The sequence below is a fragment of the Bombina bombina genome, chromosome 4, assembly GCF_027579735.1.
Source record: "Bombina bombina isolate aBomBom1 chromosome 4, aBomBom1.pri, whole genome shotgun sequence".
Lineage (NCBI taxonomy): Eukaryota > Metazoa > Chordata > Amphibia > Anura > Bombinatoridae > Bombina > Bombina bombina.
In genome coordinates, this window is record NC_069502.1 from 521283634 (window position 1) to 521303159 (window position 19526).

The window sequence follows — 19526 nt, forward strand, 5'->3', positions numbered from 1 at the left end:
AAGCCCGGCCGCTGATCGGGGGAAACGCGTTAGGCTATTAAAGAGCAAGCGTCTGGCCAGCTGCCTTAGAATCCTATCCACGGTTATCAGAGCAGGGGTTCCGGATACCGTGCCTGAAAATTTCCATCTTGAACCTGGTGTGGAGGAGCAGCAGCTGTACCTACACAGTGCTCAACTGATGTGCTTTTTAGCACTTACGAATCTTGTAAGTGTCAGTTTTTATGTGTATACTTCACTGTTAATAAAATATTTCACTTGAGTCGGCCCTGTGCGCTTTTTTCTTTTTTTCTCTTTTACATGATACTGCATTGGAGCTGAGGATTGGATTGCCCAGCTGATCACAGGCAGCACGAAAACAGCCACTCAACAAATTGTTTGCAATCAAGGAAAGCAACATATGCCTTTTTCTTGGAATATCCAATAAAAGAATATAATTGGACTGGACTCAATCTGAACATTTTTTGATTGTATGGACACAACCAGTAACCGTAAGGTATTATATACCATTTAAAGGGATAACACAAATAGGTTGTAATTGGTTTTTTAATTTGCAACTATCTGCAACTGTTTATATTCCTCTATCTTGTGTTTTTTTTATCCTGTTGTGGTTTTGATATAATCCTTTTTTGTTGCATTCTTAGCAAGATCTACTACGTGTGTATTTAGATACAACATAGATATTGACCAGTCTCATATATATACATATATATTCTCTAGCGCAATTCATTTTTCTTTCAAACTTGTTATAGTTGTACTTAGGCTAATTCTGTTTTATTAGTATACACTCTTATTCTGGTGTACCACTCACACTGATCACCTGTTGTTACCTCTGTTTTTATTGTAATTATCAGCTTTGGCCCTTTGAGCCGCTTCTGTAAGATATTCCTGTATTTGTAATTTTATTTATATGTGCTTTTTACATTTTTTTATATATATTCTTTTATTACTGATGCTTTTTAACATGGTTCATTAAATAATCTTCTTTTATCTCTCTGTGAGTATATTTATCCCTTGGCCTCTTGTTGGCGCTGTATTCACTTCTTACTACTTTTAAAAGATTTATCACCAGAGGAAACTGACAAGGGGGAAGTTATGCCGACTAACTCGCCCCACGTGTCAGAACCTTTGACTCCCGCTCAAGAGGCGCCAAGTACATCTAGCGCGCCCATGGCGTTTACTTTACAAGACATGGCAGCAGTTATGGATCATACCCTTACAGCGGTATTGTCCAAACTACCAGGGTTACAAGGAAAGCGAGACGGCTCTGGGGCTAGAAAAAATACAGAGCACTCTGACGCTTTAGTAGCTATGTCTGATATCCCCTCACAATATGCAGAAGCTGAGGCAGGAGAGCTTCTTTCTGTGGGTGATTTTTCTGACTCAGGGAAGATGCTTCAACCTGATTCTGATATGTCAACATTTAAAAATTTAAGCCTGAACACTCCCGCGTGTTGCTCAGGGAGGTTTTAGCAACTCTGGATGACTGTGACACTATTATAGTGCCAGAGAAATTGTGTAGATTGGATAAATACTATGCAGTGCCTGTTTACACTGATGTTTTTCTAATACCTAAAAGGTTTTCAGAAATTATTACTAAGGAATGGGATAGACCAGGTGTACCGTTCTCTCCCCCTCCTATTTTTAAGAAAATGTTTCTAATAGATGCCGCTACACGGGACTTATGGCAAACGGTCCCTAAGGTGGAGGGAGAAGTTTCTACCCTAGCTAAGCGTACAACTATCCCCGTCGAGGACAGTTGTGCTTTCCTAGATCCAATGGATAAAAAGTTAGAGGGTTACCTTAAGAAATTTTTTATTTAACAAGGTTTTATTCTCCAGCCTCTTGCATGCATTGCCCCAGTCACTGCTGCTGCGGCTTTCTGGTTTGAGTCTCTGGAAGAGGCCTTACAGGTAGAAACTCCATTGGATGATATACTTGACAAGCTTAAAGCGCTTAAGCTAGCCAATTCATTTGTTTCTGACGCCGTTGTTCATTTAACTAAACTAACGGCTAAGAACTCAGGTTTTGCTATTCAGGCGCGTAGGGGCTTAAATCCTGGTCAGCTGACGTTACTTCAAAGTCTAAGCTTCTCAATTTTCCCTTCAAGGGGCAGACCCTATTCGGGCATGGACTTAAGGAGATAATTTCTGATATTACTGGAGGAAAAGGTCATGCCCTTCCTCAGGATAGGTCTAACAAATTAAGGACCAAACAAACTAATTTTCGTGCCTTTCGAAACTTTAAGACGAGCGCGGCATCATCTTCCTCTAATACAAAACAAGAGGGAAATTTTGCCCAGTCCAAGCCGGTCTGGAGACCTAACAAAGGTAAACAGGCCAAGAAGCCTGTTGCTGCCTCTAAGACAGCATGAAAGATTGGCCCCCGATCCAGTAACGGATCTAGTATGGGGCAGACTTTCTCTCTTCGCCCAGGCTTGGGCAAGAGACGTCCAGGATCCTTGGGCGTTGGAAATTGTGTCCCAGGGATATCTTCTGGACTTCAAAGCTTCTTCCCCAAAAGGAAGATTTCACCTTTCACAATTATCTGCAGACCAGATAAAGAGAGAGGCATTCTTACATTGTGTTCAAGACCTCCTAGTTATGGGAGTGATCCACCCAGTTCCAAAGGAGGAACAGGGGCAAGGATTCTATTCAAATCTATTTGTGGTTCCCAAGAAAGAGGGAACCTTCAGACCAATCTTAGATCTCAAGATCCTAAACAAATTTCTCAGGGTCCCATCCTTCAAGATGGAGACTATTCGAACCATCCTACCTATGATCCAGGAGGGTCAATATATGACTACCGTGGCCTTAAAGGATGCTTATCTACACATTCCGATACACAGAGATCATCATCAGTTTCTCAGGTTCGCCTTCCTAGACAGGAATTACCAGTTTGTGGCTCTTCCCTTTGGGTTAGCTACGGCACCAAGAATCTTTACGAAGGTTCTGGGGTCACTTCTGGCGGTCCTAAGGCCGCGGGGCATAGCAGTAGCCGTTTACTTAGACGATATTCTGATACAGGCGTCGAATTTCCAAATTGCCAAGTCCCATACGGACATTGTTCTGGCATTCCTGAGGTCTCATGGGTGGAAAGTGAACGAAAAGAAGAGTTCTCTATCCCCTCTCACAAGAGTTTCCTTCCTGGGAACTCTGATAGATTCTGTAGAAATGAGGATTTACCTGACAGAGGCCAGGTTGTCAAAACGTCTAAATTCCTGCCGTGTTCTTTATTCTACTTCTCGCCCTTCGGTGGCTCAGTGTATGGAAGTAATTGGCTTAATGGTAGCGGCAATGGACATAGTGCCGTTTGCCCGCCTACATCTCAGACCGCTGCAACTCTGCATGCTCAGTCAGTGGAATGGGGATTACACAGATTTGTCCCCTCTACTAAATCTGGATCAAGAAACCAGGGATTCTCTCCTCTGGTGGCTATCTCGAGTCCATCTGTCCAAAGGTATGACCTTCCGCAGGCCAGATTGGACAATAGTAACAACAGATGCCAGCCTTCTGGGCTGGGGGGCAGTCTGGAACTCTCTGAAGGCTCAGGGGTCATGGACTCAGGAGGAGGCTCTCCTTCTGATAAACATTCTGGAATTAAGAGCGATATTCAATGCTCTTCAGGCTTGGCCTCAGCTAGCGGCAGTGAGGTTCATCAGATTTCAGTCGGACAACATCACGACTGTAGATTACATCAACCATCAAGGGGGAGCAAGGAGTTCCCTAGCGATGTTGGAGGTTTCAAAGATAATTCGTTGGGCAGAGATTCACTCTTGACACCTATCAGCTATCCATATCCCAGGAGTAGAGAACTGGGAGGCGGATTTTCTAAGTCGACAGACTTTTCTTCCGGGGGAGTGGGAGCTCCATCCGGAGGTGTTTGCACAGTTGATTGAACGTTGGGGCAAACCAGAAATGGATCTCATGGCATCTCGCCAGAACGCCAAGCTTCCTTGTTACGGATCCAGGTCCAGGGATCCCAAGGCAGCGCTGATAGATGCTCTAGCAGCGCCTTGGTCCTTCAACCTGGCTTATGTGTTTCCACCGTTTCCTCTGCTCCCTCGTCTGATTGCCAAGGTCAAGCAGGAGAGAGCATCAGTGATTTAGATAGCACCTGCGTGGCCACGCAGGACTTGGTATGCAGATCTGGTGGACATGTCATCCTTTCCACCATGGACTCTGCCTCTGAGGCAGGACCTTCTACTTCAGGGTCCTTTCAACCATCCAAATCTAATTTCTCTGCGGCTGACTGCTTGGAGATTGAACGCTTGATTTTATCAAAGCGTGGTTTCTCCGAGTCGGTCATTGATACCTTAATACAGGCGCGAAAGCCTGTCACCAGGAAAATCTATCATAAGATATGGTGTAAATATCTTCATTGGTGTGAATCCAAGGGTTACTCATGGAGTAAGGTCAGGATTCCTAGGATATTATCTTTTATCCAAGATGGATTGGAGAAGGGTTTGTCAACAAGTTCCTTAAAGGGACAGATTTCTGCTCTGTCTATTCTTTTGCACAAACGTCTGGCTGGCAGGCGTTTTGTCAGGCTTTAGTCAGAATTAAGCCTGTGTTTAAACCTGTTGTTCAGCCTTGGAGTTTAAATTTAGTTCTTAAGGTTCTTCAAGGGGTTCCGTTTGAACCTTTGCATTCCATAGATATTAAGCTCTTATCTTGGAAAGTTTTGTTTTTAGTAGCTATCTCCTCTGCTCGAAGAGTTTCGGAGTTATCTGCTTTACAATGTGATTCTCCTTATCTCATTTTTCATTCCGATAAGGTAGTGTTACATACCAAACCTGGTTTTCTACCTAAGGTGGTATCTAATAAAAATATCAATCAGGAGATTGTTGTACCGTCACTGTGTCCTAATCCTTCTTCAAAGAAGGAACGTCTTTTACACAATCTTGACGTGGTTCGTGCTTTAAAGTTTTATTTACAAGCTACTAAAGATTTTTGTCAAACATCTGCATTGTTTGTTGTCTACTCTGGACAGAGGAGAGGCCAAAAGGCTTCGGGAACTTCTCTTTCTTTTTGGCTAAGGATTATAATACGCTTAGCTTATGAGACTGCTGGCCAGCAGCCTCCTGAAAGGATTACAGCTCATTCTACTAGAGCGGTAGCTTCCACATGGGCTTTTAAAAATGAGGCTTCTGTTGAAAAGATTGGTAAGGCGGCGACTTGGTCTTCGCTTCATACTTTTTCAAAATTCTAAAAATTTGATACTTTTGCTTCTTCGGCGGAGAAAGGTTTTGCAGGCAGTGGTGCCTTCCGTTTAAGCACCTGCCTTGTCCCTCCCTTCATCCGTGTCCTATAGCTTTGGTATTGGTATCCCACAAGTAATGGATGATCCGTGGACTGGATACACCTTACAAGAGAAAACAAAATTTATGCTTACCTGATAAATTTATTTATCTTGTGGTGTATCCAGTCCACGGCCCGCCCTGTCATTTTAAGGCAGGTGTGTTTTATTTTTAAACTACAGTCACCACTGCACCCTATGGTTTCTCCTTTCTCTTGTCTTCGGTCGAATGACTGGTAGTGGCAGTTAGAGGAGGAGCTATATAGACAGCTCTGCTGTGGGTGATCCTCTTGCAGCTTCCTGTTGGGAAGGAGAATATCCCACAAGTAATGGATGATCCGTGGACTGGATACACCACAAGAGAAATAAATTTATCAGGTAAGCATAAATTTTGTTTTTGTGTGTATCCTGTGAATAACGTGATGGAAAAAAGACTACCACGTGAGGAAAAAAAAGGGAGTTAAATTTGTTCAAGACTGTTTAGTCAGGCACTGGCAGTATTTAACACTAAGCCCAGTTTATTTCTAATAAAACCAAGGTTTCCCTGTCAAATCTATGGGAGCTCTGATCTTCCTGTTTGTGCCTTATATTAACCCTTTCTGACCTTCTAATCAAAGGCAAATTATACCCTCAGAAATATGTGCTTTAGTCTTAAAAAATAGTTTGATTTGGTCCTTATTCCTAGACTTTATTTAAGTCCTGGCAAGGGTTCAGTCAACTAAACCAAGGGACCTACATAAAGTGTTATAGGTGCTTTAGGACTATTTTCGAATATTTATATGTTAACCTTTAAGCATGGCCCACCTCTAATGAAACAAATAGATTAAGGTCAAAGACAATATTTTAGCAGAAAAGAATTGTGGGTCAGTATAATTGTATTTCAAATGTTTCACGTCCCCTCTCCGCACTGTGCGGAGAAGACGCATGAACAAAGCAGACAACACTATATTCAGACAAATGGAATGAACCGTGACTTGACTCTGCATAATACCAAATCCAGGACAGTCGTCAGCATCCCTCTACATATGTGTAGCAGAGAGGCCAAAATAAGGCTCTCAGATATAGTTCAATAACAGAAGCAACAACTGAGTTGATTTAACAATAACAATCCTACAGGGCCAAGGGACGGGGAGCAGGAGAACAATACAGCCCCCAAAACACAAACAATTCTCTAATGAGCTGTTCCTTTAACAATACATTCAGTTGGGAGAAAAATACACAAAAAGAAAAGAAAGGGGAAAAAAAGGCGTTGGTTATTTTAAACCGTCACTCTCAGGATCCAAATATTATAGCCTAAGATGATTTTGCTATCATATCATATCAGTAAATATTGCTGATGCCTAAGGGGGCGATCACGCAAACATAATTAATGGCCTTTCAGTTGTTTTATAACACGATTGTCAGCAGTAGGCTGTAAAGGTCCGTCAGTACTTTAAATTTTGACTTTATCTTCCCCCTTAAAGGGCCACTAAACCCAAAATCTTTCTTTCATGATTCAGATAGAGAATAGAAATTTAAACAACGTTACAATTTACTTCCATTATTTATTTTGCTTCATTTTTTAAATATCCTTAGTTGAAGAAAAAGCAATGTACATGGTGAACCAATCACACGAGGCTTCTATGTGCAGCAACCAATCAGCAGCTAGTGAGCATATCTAGATATGCTTTTCATCAAAGAATATCAAGAGAATAAAACAAATTAAATAATATAAGTAAATTAGAAAGATGTTTAAAATTGCATTCTCTTTCTAAATCATAAAAGAAAAAATGTGGGTGGCATGTCCCTTTAAGTTAGTTAATTCTGCTGTTTGTTTCAAAGAGGGCAGAAAGAAAAAGTGTTCATCTTGAAATCCTTTCCACTTTATTGTGTAGTCTCAGTTCTGCTTACATAATTCACAGTGGGTTAATAGATAGCTCTACTAATTGTAAGTTTCCTTTGGAAATATGCAAAATGTAACAGTTCTAATTATAAACTTTGTACTTTTTTTTTCTTCTCCTTTTCCTTTTCCCCTCTTCTTCCTGCTGTAATGTATCAGTAACAAATAAATATATCTTTATGTCACATTCCCAAGATGTTCTGTCTTTTATGTAAGTTGCGCCCCTTCTTGTGTATATTTAATAATTTTAAGGGATAGCCCAAACATTGTAGAAGCAAGAAATTTAAGTCCAGGTAGTATATACTGACCCTCCTCACCTACGGTACCCTTAAGATACTCCGGTCACACAAAATGGTTTTCGTTATATTAGCCCCCTCTCACACAAAAACAGAGGGAGAGAGAACGGTAGCAGTCAGCCTTTTATGCAGATTTCCTGACTGTGCAAGAGGGTTCAGAACCCCTTCAGCGTGACAAAGCTGGCCTGCCTCCAGTCCGCCTCCTCCCGCGCAGCACCGGTGGGGGAGGAGGGAGTCAGACACCTGGTTCTATGCCGGTCTCCTTGCCTATCTCAGGATATGTGTTGGCGATCCAGCCAATCTTTCATGCAGGTTCCCGGCAGTAGTGTAAGATTCTAGGCACCTTCAGCACGTCCAAAACTGGCTTATTTTGGTCCACCTCCTCCCGCGCAGCACCGGTGGGGGAGGAGGGAATACACCTGATCCTGTGTCGATCTCCTGCGTGACCGTGGGTATGCGTTGGCAATCTTCACTTGCCTCACTGATCCGTCTCAATTCTTCGCACCGGGAGGGAAGGTGAGTAGGCAATAGAACTAATAATGGGGAAAATTGTGATGGTGGTTCACTTAAAAGACAGCAATGGAAACTGTTGCAACTGTTTATCCTTTCGGTCTTCAAATCCAGTTGTAGGAGATAGTTCAACAGAGAAGGGGGTTTGTAGCAACTTGTCAAACTCTTTCCTGCTACTTTAAATTTAAAACGAAAATAGACATGCAAATCTTTCCAGCCTGGGAGATAACAGAACAGTGGGGTGAAGTTCCGGTGGCGTGTATATCTTGCCGTCCAGGTAGCTACCCCAATTTTCAGGGCTTGGCGCGTGGAAACTCCGCCAGGTGCTTTGGGACTAGAGAACAAACGCTCAGCAACCTGTGCTAAGCTCCTCCTCCGGAACCAGTCTCCCAGAGCATGCAATTTTAAACAACTTTCTAATTTACTCATTTTATCAATTTTTGGTTCAGCACCCTGGATAGCGCTTGCTTATTGGTGGTTACATTTAGCACCACCATGAAAGAAATTCAGATGTGCAATCCTTTTGTCAGGACCTGATTAGAATCAGGCCTGTGTTTAAATCGGTTTCTCCTCCTTGGAGTCTTAACCTTGATCTCTTCCTTGAACAAGTCAATCTGTCATCCATGCTTGTTACCTTTTAGGTTGCTTTTACTTTATTCATTTAAATTATTTAATGGGAGATGTCCCAGTGAACGTATACATTGTATATGCAAATTACCCAATTTATTGTTGTATAGTAAATAATTTATTTATTTATTTTTTTAAATCACTATTCTCTGTCATATACTGAATTATCCCTTGCAATGGATCCTTTTACATATCCAAGCTTATAGCGCTGACTCATTGGTGTATTTGTATGTTTTGTTATATCCAGAGGGGATTAACTGAAATGCAGCAGGATATTCTTACCCCTTAGTAGCTCTTACCTATCTATCGCCTAGATTACGAGTTTTGTCGGTAAAAACTTGCGGAGTTAACGCTCCTTTTTTTTCCAGCGCTCCCTTTAAACAACGCTGTTATTACGAGTTTTCTGAATGGCTGCGTTAGCCTCAGAAAAGTGAGCGTTGCGCCAAATTTAGCTCCACTTCTACCCTCAATATCAGCGTTGCTTACGGTAGCTGTAAGCTGAAAAAACGTGCTCGTGCACGATTTCCCCATAGGATACAATGGGGCTGAGCTGGCTACAAAAAAAACTAACACCTGCAAAAAAGCAGCGTTCAGCTCCTAACGCACCCCCATTGTTTCCTATGGGGAAACACTTTCTAAGTCTACACCTAACACCCTAACATGAACCCCGAGTCTAAATACCCCTAATCTTACACTTAATAACCCCTAATCTGCCGCCCCCGCTATCGCTGACACCTGCATTATACTATTAACCCCTAATCTGCCGCTCCGGACACCGCTGCCACCTACATTATCCCTATGAACCCCTAATCTTCTGCCCCCAACGTCGCCGCCACCTACCTACACTTATTAACCCCTAATCTGCCGCCACTATAATAAATGTATTAACCCCTAAAACGCCGCACTCCCGCCTCGCAAATACTATATTCATTTTTTTTTAACCCATAATCTGCCCTCCCTAACATCGCCGCCACCTACCTACAATTATTAACCCCTAATCTACCGCCCCCAATGTCGCCGCTACTATAATAAAGTTATTAACCCCTAAACCTAAGTCTAACCCTAACACCCCCCCTAACTTAAATATAATTTAAATAAATTTACTATAATTAAAAAAATGATTCCTATTTAAAAATAAATACTTACCTATAAAATAAACCATAAGATAGCTACAATATAACTAATAGTTACATTGTAGCTATTTAAGGATTTATATTTATTTTACAGGCAACTTTGTATTTATTTTAACTAGGTACAATAGCTATTAAATAGTTAATAACTATTTAATAGCTACCTAGTTCAAATAATTACAAAATTACCTGTAAAATAAATCCTAACCTAAGTTACAAATTCACCTAACATTACACTATCAATAAATTAATTAAATAAATTACCTACAATGATCTAAACTAAAATACAATTAAATAAACTAAACTATAAACACTAAATTACAAGAAATAAAAAAATATTACAAGAATTGTAATCTAATTACACCTAATCTAAGCCCCCTAATAAAATAAAAAAGCCCCCCAAAATAATAAAATGCCCTACCCTATTTTAAATTACAAAAGTAATCAGCTCTTTTAACAGCCCTTAAAAGGGCTTTTTGCGGGGCATTGCCCCAAAGTAATCCGCTCTTTTACCTGTAAAATAAAATACAAGACCCCCCCAACATTACAACCCACCACCCACACACCCCTACTCTAAAACCCACCCGATCCCCCCTTAAAAAAAAAACCTAACACTACCCCATTGAAGATCACCCTACCGTGTTCACCCAGCCGGGTAACGATAGGCCAGAAGAGGACATCCGGAGCGGCAGAAGTCTTCATCCGATCAGGGCAGAAGAGGTCCTCCATCCAGCAGAAGTCTTCATCCATGCGGCATCTTCTATCTTCATCCATCTGGCGCGGAGCGGGTGCATCTTCAAGACATCCGACGCGGAGCATCCTCTTCTTCCCGACGACTAACGACGAATGAAGATTCCTTTAAATGACGTCATCCAAGATGGCGTCCCTTGAATTCCGATTGGCTGATAGGATTCTATCAGCCAATCGGAATTAAGGTAGGAAAAATCCGATTGGCTGATGTAATCAGCCAATCGGATTGAAGTTCAATCCAATTGGTTGATTGGATTAGCCAATAGAATGCAATGTCAATTCTATTGGCTGATCCAATCAGCCAATCGGATGCCGCTTGGATGAAGACTTCTGCTGGATGGAGGACCTCTTCTGCCCCGATCGGATGAAGACTTCTGCCGCTCTGGATGTCCTCTTCTGGCCCATCGGTGCCCGGCTGGGTGAACACGGCTCAAGGTAGGGTGATCTTCAATGGGGTAGTGTTAGGTTTTTTTAAGCGGGGATCGGGTGGGTTTTAGAGTAGGGGTGTTGTGGGTGGTGGGTTGTAATGTTGGGGGGGGTCTTGTATTTTATTTTACAGGTAAAAGAGCTGATTACTTTGGGGCAATGGCCCGCAAAAAGCCCTTTTAAGGGCTGGTAAAAGAGCTGATTACTTTTGTAATTTAGTATAGGGTAGGGAATTTTATTATTTTGGGGGGATTTTTTATTTTATTAGGAGGCTTAGATTAGGTGTAATTAGATTAAAATTCTTGTAATATTTTTTTATTTTTTGTAATTTAGTGTTTGTTTTTTGTAATATAGTTTAGTTTATTTAATTGTATTTTAGTTTAGATCATTGCAGTTCATTTAATTAATTAATTTATTGATAGTGTAGTATTAGGTGTATTTGTAACTTAGGTTAGGATTTATTTTACAGGTAATTTTGTAATTATTTGAACTGGGTAGCTATTAAATAGTTATTAACTATTTAATAGCTATTGTACCTAGTTAAAATAAATACAAAGTTGCCTGTAAAATAAATATAAATCCTAAAATAGCTACAATTTAACTATTAGTTATATTGTAGCTATATTATGGTTTATTTTATAGGTAAGTATTTCTTTTTAAATAGGAATAATTTATTTAATTATAGTAAATTTATTTAGATTTATTTAAATTATATTAGTTAGGGGGGTGTTAGGGTTAGACTTAGGTTTAGGGGTTAATAACTTTATTATAGTAGCGGCGACGTTGGGGGCGGCAGATTAGGGTTTAATAATTGTAGGTAGGTGGCGGCGATGTTAGGGAGGGCAGATTAGGGCTTAATAAAATTTATTATAGTGTTTGCGAGGCGGGAGTGTGGCGGTTTAGGGGTTAATACATTTATTATAGTGGCGGCGATGTCCGGTCGGCAGATTAGGGGGTTAATAAGGGTAGGTGGCAGCGACATTGGGGGGGGCAGATTAGGGGTTAATAAATATAATATAGGTGTCTGCGATGTTAGGGACAGCAGATTAGAGGTTTATAGCTATAATGTAGGTGGCGGCGGTGTCCGGTCGGCAGATGAGGGGTTAAATAATTTTATTATAGTGTTTGCGATGTGGGGGGGCCTCAGTTTAGGGGTTAATAGGTAGTTTATGGGTGTTAGTGTGCTTTGTAGCACTGTAGTTAAGAGCTTTATGTTCCGGCGTTAGCCCATAAAACTCTTAACTACTGACTTTTTTTATGCGGTAGGAGTCTTGGAGGTAGAGGCTGTACCGCTCACTTCTTCCAAGACTCGTAATACCAGCATTAGGCAAATCCCATTAAAAATATAGGATACGCAATTGACGTAAGGGGATTTTCGGTAGCCAAAAGTCACAGAAGAAAAGTGAGCTGTACCTGCCATACTCATAATACCAGCGGGCTAACGCAGAACTCATAATCTAGGCGTTCGTCTTTTGATTCGTATTAAGCCTGTTATTAAACCAATGTCTCCACCTTGGAACCTGAATCTGGTGTTGAAAGTTTTGCAGGCGCCTCCATTTGAGCCTATGCATAAGGTAGACATTAAGATTCTTTCCTGGAAAGTCTTGTTTCTTCTGGCTATTTTCTCTGCTAAAAGAGTTTCTGAACTTTCTGGTCTTCCTTGTGTTTCTCCTTATCTGATTTTTCATCAGGATTAGGCAGTTTTAAGAACTAAATTTGATTTTCTTTCTAAGGTTGTACCCTCTGATAATTTAAGCAGGAAATTTTTTTATCCCTTCTTTGCGTTCTAATCCTAAGAATACTTCAGAGAGGCTTCTTTACAATTTTGATGTGGTTAGGGCCTTTAAGTATTATGTTGATGTTATTAAAGGGATACCAAACCCAAATTGTTTTTCATGATTCAGACAGAGGGGCCGATTTATCAAGTGTCTGTCAAATGTCCGTCAGACATCGCTGAATGCCGACAGCATACGCTGTCCGCATCTAACATTGCACAAGCAGTTCTGGTGCAATGCCGCCTCCTGCTGATTGGCCACTAGCAAGTGACCGGGTGTGTCGGTTTCCACTTCCTCTATTGATCAGCGGCATAGGAGACGAAACGGTTTCTGTAGTCCGGGTCATAGGAGGTGGTGAGTGTCCTGGCCATTAGAGGATATAAAGGTGCCTGTTTATTCAGCTAGTCTAGGCCATAATAAAAGCGCAAGCTATGGAGGACTCTGATGCGTTAGAGGGTACGCCCTCTTTAGCAAAGTCTCATTCCTGTGTTTATTGTGAGGAGGTTCTTGTAGATCAGCTTGCTCAACTATGTTCTGCATGCCTTGATAAAGTTGCGACATCTAAAACTAAAGGGATGTCTAGTACTACTGAGCCCATCCACCTCTGAGGGTTCTCCATCCCTTGAGGTGTGTTCCCTGCGTTCATCTCCGAGTGCACATGCAGCGCCCCAGGGTCCAACCATTACTCCTTCGGGAGAGATTAGTTTTCTGTCAGATTTTGCGGATCAACTGCAAACGGCGGTATCAAAAGTGATCCATGCCTTACCACGTTCTGCTAAGCGCAAGCGTAGTGCGTATCGTGGTGGGGCGGCCCGGCCCAAGGGTTGTCTACGCCTATGGAAATATCAGTGTCGTTATACGATGACGAGGCCCACTCCGACTCTCCGGAGGAGGCTCCTTGTCAGGGTTTTTTCCCGGATCTGTTTGCCATGTGCTGCTGGCAGCCATTTTACTCACCTCTCTTGCTGACCCTGGTGCATACTGTGTGATGCTGCTCATTTCCTGCTCTTCCTCTTATGGCCAGACTGGTGTCATCATCCGTGTGAGACAGGATGCAGTCTCAGAATTGTGATGTCATCACTTATTATTTAAAGGGCCTCTGTTCAGTATGCTTTGCCTTTGCTTTGTCTCAGACCTGTTTGTGAGAGCTCCTGTGTATTACCTGGCTGTCTGGCATCCCTCCTGGTTCCTGATCCCTGGCTTGTTCCTGACTCTGCTGTTCTCCTTGTTCCTGAATCCGGCTCTTCTGACTATTCGCTTTGGCTCCTGACTTGGCTTGTCTGACTACCAGTTCTGGTTTTGATTCCTGGCTTATTTGTCTTGTGGACTTTTTATTATTTTTTGCTATTATTAAAGGTGTGATTATTTTTGCACTTCTTGTCTCAGTCTGATTCCTGGCACCCTGACATTACGCAAGGGCCATGAATCCTGAAGGGGATAATAATCCACCTTTACCTGCCATAATTTCCAAGATGGCTGAACAGGATCACCACTTGGATCAATTTGCACTAGCCCTGCAAACCCTGCTGACTCGCACTGCACATTTGAACCAAAGTGTCCCGCAAGTTATGGCTGCTCCTGTTTCCGCTGCTGCACCTAGTCTTATCAGGAGCATGTCCGGTTCTGCACCTCTACCTCAGCGATATGGAGGTGATCCTAATCAGTGCAGAGGGTTTTTGAACCAGGTGGGCATTTACTTTGAAATGTTACCTCAGGCGTTTCCCTCTGACAGAGCTAAGGTGGGATTTCTCATCTCGTTACTCTCTGACACAGCTCTTGTCTGGGCTAATCCCTTGTGGAAGACTAATAAACCTGTGATTTCAAATTATCCTGAATTTGTGGCCTCCTTTCGAAGGGTATTTGATGTTCTGGCTCGCTCCACCTCTGCTGCTAAACGACTCATGTCCATTCAGTAAGGTACAAGATCTGTTGCTCAGTATGCCATTGAGTTCCGTACGCTTGCCGCAGAGGTAGGTTAGAACAATGAAGCCCTTGTTGTCGCCTTCTTTCATGGGCTCTCTGATGCGATTAAAGACGAAGTTGATGCCAGAGATTTACCAGAAGATCCAGAGGCATTGGTGTCTTTTTTGATCCTAATTGACGTCAGACTAAGTGAGAGGTCCTCTTTCAAGGAACGCTTGCGGAAGCCTCCTGTTCCGTTGTCTCCTACGTGTTCATTCCCACCCATGCCTCCCTCTCCTCCCTCTCCTCCCATGCCTCCTGGTCCCGAGTCACCAGGTACTGCTGAGCCGATGCAGTTGAGGGCCTCTTGTTGACTCCGGTGCTGTGGGCTATTTCATTGACAGTGCTTTTGTATCAAAGCACTCCATTCCTGTTTTGCCTCGGTCCGTTCCGCTTGCTATTGAGGCCATTGATGGCAGGCCCCTTCAGCCCGCACTCATTACTCACGAAACTGCTCCGTTATCCATGGCTGTTGGGGCTCTCCATTTTGAAACCCTCCTGTTCCAGGTGATAAACTCTCCGCATTTTCTGGTTATTCTGGGTTATCCCTGGCTCCAAAAGCACAATCCCAGTCTCAACTGGTGCAGGTCCTAAATTTTGTCGGGTTTCCGCAATGTATTTCCACTTGTCTTCGGAAACCAGTTAGTCTTGTGCACATCTTCAGTATCTCAATTGCCCGAGGAGTACCGAGAGTTCCTAGACATTTTTGACAAGGTGCGTGCCTGTACGTTGCCTCCTCACCGGTTTTACGATTGTGCCATAGACCTGCAACCCGGAGCCATTCCTCCTCAGGGCCGGGTTTACCCTCTGTCTGTTGCGGAGAATTGTGCTATGGAGGAGTATGTTGTCGATGCTCTGTCGCGGGGGATTATCCACAAATCCTGCTCTCCTGCAGGGGCTGGCTTCTTCTTTGTGGAGAAAAAGGGTGGCAAGTTAAGACCATGAATTGATTATAGGGGTCTTAATCGTATTACAATTAAGAATGCTTACCCTATTCCGCTCATTACGGAACTCTTTTACCGCCTCAAGGGAGCTACGGTCTTTACTAAACTTGATTTGAGAGGAGCATACAATCTCATTAGGATTAAAGAGGGCCATGAATGGAAAACAGCATTTAACACCAGGAGCGGGCATTATGAGTATCTTGTAATACCCTTTGGCCTATGTAATGCTCCTGCTGTTTTCCAGGAATTTATTAATGATGTCCTACGAGATATGTTGCAACAGTGTGTTGTGTACTTGGACGACATCCTCATACACTCACCCACACCTGAGGCTCATCGTTCTGATGTTACACAGGTTCTTCAGAGACTATGTGAGAACAGCCTGTTTTGTAAACTCGAGAAATGTGAGTTCCATCAGACTCAAGTAACCTTCCTAGGTTATGTTATCTCCGTTGAAGGGTTCTCCATGGATCCTGACAAGTTATCTGCAGTTCTGCAGTGGCCTCGCCCAGTTGGTCTTCGGTCTATTCAACGTTTTTTGGGGTTTGCCAATTACTATAGAAAGTTTATTAAAAACTTTTCTTCCTTGGTCAAACTTATCACAGACATGACCCATAAAGAGAATGATCCACTCCGTTGGTCACCTACTGCCATTAAGGCCTTTGATAGTCTTAAGACTGCCTTTACTGGCGCTACAGTTCTGGCTCATCCTAACCCTGTCCTGCCTTTCGTTCTTGAGGTTGATGCATCTGAGACTGGAGTAGGTGCCCTCTTGTCTCAACGTCCTACGCCTGACGGTTCCTTGCATCCGTGTGGTTTCTTCTCTAAGAAATTGTCTCCAGCGGAGTTCAATTATGAAATTGTCGACAGGGAATTACTGGCCATAATGTTGGCACTCAAGGAATGGAGGCATCTTCTCGAGGGTACTAGCGTGCCAGTGCTCATTCTTAATGACCACAAGAATTTAACTTATCTATATGAAGCAAAACGTTTGTCGCCCCGACAGGCCAGATGGGCGCTATTTTTGTTTCGGTTTAATTATGTGGTCTCCTACCTGCCTGGTAGTAAGAATGTTAGGGCTGATGCCCTTTTCTCGACAATTTTCGCCTCTGTCCAAGGAGGAGTCTGTACCTACTCCAGTTATACCTTCTGACCATATTTTGGCTACCATACGTACTAATTTGACTTCTCCCTTGGGGGAGGAGATCCTGACTGCACAAACCAATGCACCTCCTGAGAAACCTAGTGGTAAGTGTTTTGTTCCTGAGAGTCTTCGAACTAAACTTTTGCACTCTTACCACTATCCTAAAGCCGCAGTCACCCAGGCAAGAACCAAATGATTTGGTCTGTCACTCGACAATTCTGGTGGCCAGCTCTTCATTCTGATGTTGCTGCGTATGTGGCCTCCTGCTCAGTTTGTGCACAGAATAATACTCCTCGACGTCTTACTGTGGGTCTTCTTCAACTTATTGCTAATGGTGAGCGTCCTTGGACACATCTTTCCATGGACTTCATTGTCGAGCTCCCTGTTTCCAATGGCAATACTGTTATCCTTATGGTGGTTGACCATTTTTCTAAAATGTCACATTGCATTCCCTTGAAGAAGTTGCCTACCGCTCAGGAGCTTGCTTCAATTTTTGCCCGGGAGGTCTTCCGTTTACATGTGTTACCCAAGGAGATAGTGTCGGAACGGGGTAGCCAGTTTGTCTCCAGATTTTGGCGTTCCTTTTGTGTTCAAATGGGCATCCAGCTTTCCTTCTCCTCGGCATATCACCCTCAATCCAATGGGGCTGCGGAACGGTCTAATCAAGCTCTGGAACAGTTCCTCCGTTGCTATGTCTCAGATCACCACAATAATTGGTCTGAACTGTTACCTTGGGCAGAGTTTGCTCGTAATATTGCTATTTATGCTTCCACCAAGTTATCCCAGTTCATGGCGAATTATGGGTTTCAACCATCCTTGTTGCCCGATTCATTCATGTCTCAGGGTATTCCGGTTTTGGAGGAGCATCTCCGGCAACTCCGTTCCACGTGGGTGCAGATTCAGGATTACCTTCATCGTTCTATGCAGCGCCTAAAGTTCCAGGCTGATCGTAGGCGTCTGTCTGCGCCATCCTAACAGGTTGGTGAGAGAGTTTGGCTGTCCTCCCGCAACTTGAACCTTCGTGTGCCTTCCAATAAACTGGCTCCCCGTTATGTTGGTCCTTTTCGAATACTCTGACAGGTCAATCCTGTGTCCTACGCTCTTGACCTTCCTCCTGCAATGCGCATCTCCAATGTTTTTCATGTCTCCCTCTTGAAACCATTGGTTTGTAATCGGTTTACCACTGTGTTGCCTCGCCCCTGCCCTATCTTTGTTGACAACCATGAGGAATATGAGGTCAGCAGCATTATTGACTCTCGTATGTCCAGGGGCCGCGTACAGTATTTGGTTCACTGGAGGGGCTACGGTCCGGAGGAGTGTTCATGGGTTCCCTCCTCTGATGTTCATGCTCCCGCCCTCCTCCGTGCCTTCCATGCCCATTTCCCCAATAAACCTTTTGTCCTCCCGCGGGGGAGGGGTCGTTGAGGGGAGGGTACTGTCAGGGTTTTTCCCCTGATCTGTTTGCCATGTGCTGCTGGCAGCCATTTTACTCACCTCTCTTGCTGACCCTGGTGCATACTGTGTGATGCTGCTCATTTCCTGCACTTCCTTTTATGGCCAGACTGGTGTCATCATCCGTGTGAGACAGGATGCAGTCTCAGAATTGTGATGTCATCACTTATTATTTAAAGGGCCTCTGTTCAGTATGCTTTGCCCTTGCGTTGGCTCAGACCTGTTTGTTAGAGCTCCTGTGTATTACCTGGCTGTCTGACGTCCCTCCTGGTTACTGATCCCTGGCTTGTTCCTGACTCTGTTGTTCTCCTTGTTCCTGATTCCGGCTCGTCTGACTATTCGCTTTGGCTCCTGACTCGGCTCGTCTGACTACCAGTTCTGGTTTTGATTCCTGGCTTATTTGTCTTGTGGACTTTTTATTATTTTTTGCTATTAATAAAGGTGTGATTATTATTGCACTTTCTGTCTCAGTCTGATTCCTGGCACCCTGACACTCCTTCTGGGTCGGAGTCTGTGTCATCTAATCCTCCAGCAGCGGAGGAGCCTGACTTTAGGTTTAGGATGGAGAATTTGCACTTTTTGCTGAAGCAAGTGCTTGCTACTCTGGAGGTTCCAGAACCGAAGCTTCCAGAGCAACCTTCAATTCCTAAGCTTGATGAGGTATACGAGGACAGGGTGATGCCTAAGACCTTCCCGGTTCCTGTTAAGATGGCTAATATTATTAAGAATGAATGGGAGCGATTTGGTTCTTCCTTTTTCCCTTCTTCCTTTAAGAAACTGTTCCCCTTTTCGGACTCTCAGCTCGAGCTGTGGGGGACTGTCCCTAAGGTGGATGGTGCTATTTCTACACTTGTGAAGCGGACGACTATTCCTCATGAGTATAGTTCGTCATTTAAAGAGCCCATGGATAAGAAGTTTCCAAAACCTCAAAATGCCTATAAATACACCTCCCACCACACCCACAACTCAGTTTTACAAACCTTGCCTCCTATGGAGGTGGTGAAGTAAGTTTGTGCTTGATTTTTTTTTTTATTCTATGTTAAGCGCTTCTAAGCATTCTGAAGCCTAATTCCTCTGAGTACAGTGTTTGTCAGAGAGATGTGAAGAGAGTATTGCCTATTGATTCTGTATGGTTTTTCTCACGGAAAATCTTTTCAAGGGTTTTCTGTTATCGGTCGTAGGGATTCATCTCCTACCTCCATTTTCAGATCGACGATATACTCTTATACCATTACCTCTGCTTTTAGTTTTCAGTACTGTTTTGGATATCTGCTATATGTGGATGGGTGTCTTTCGGTAAGTATGTATCATTATTTAAGAAACTCTCAGCTATGGT

At 43.1% G+C, this 19526-nt stretch overlaps 1 protein-coding gene across 1 annotated transcript in view; it reads left to right on the plus strand.

Moving 5' to 3' along the window:
- DDX43 (DEAD-box helicase 43) overlaps window positions 1–19526 on the plus strand; it is a 1089992-nt gene that overhangs the window by 997066 nt on the left and 73400 nt on the right. The gene's annotated exons all lie outside the window — the stretch shown is intronic.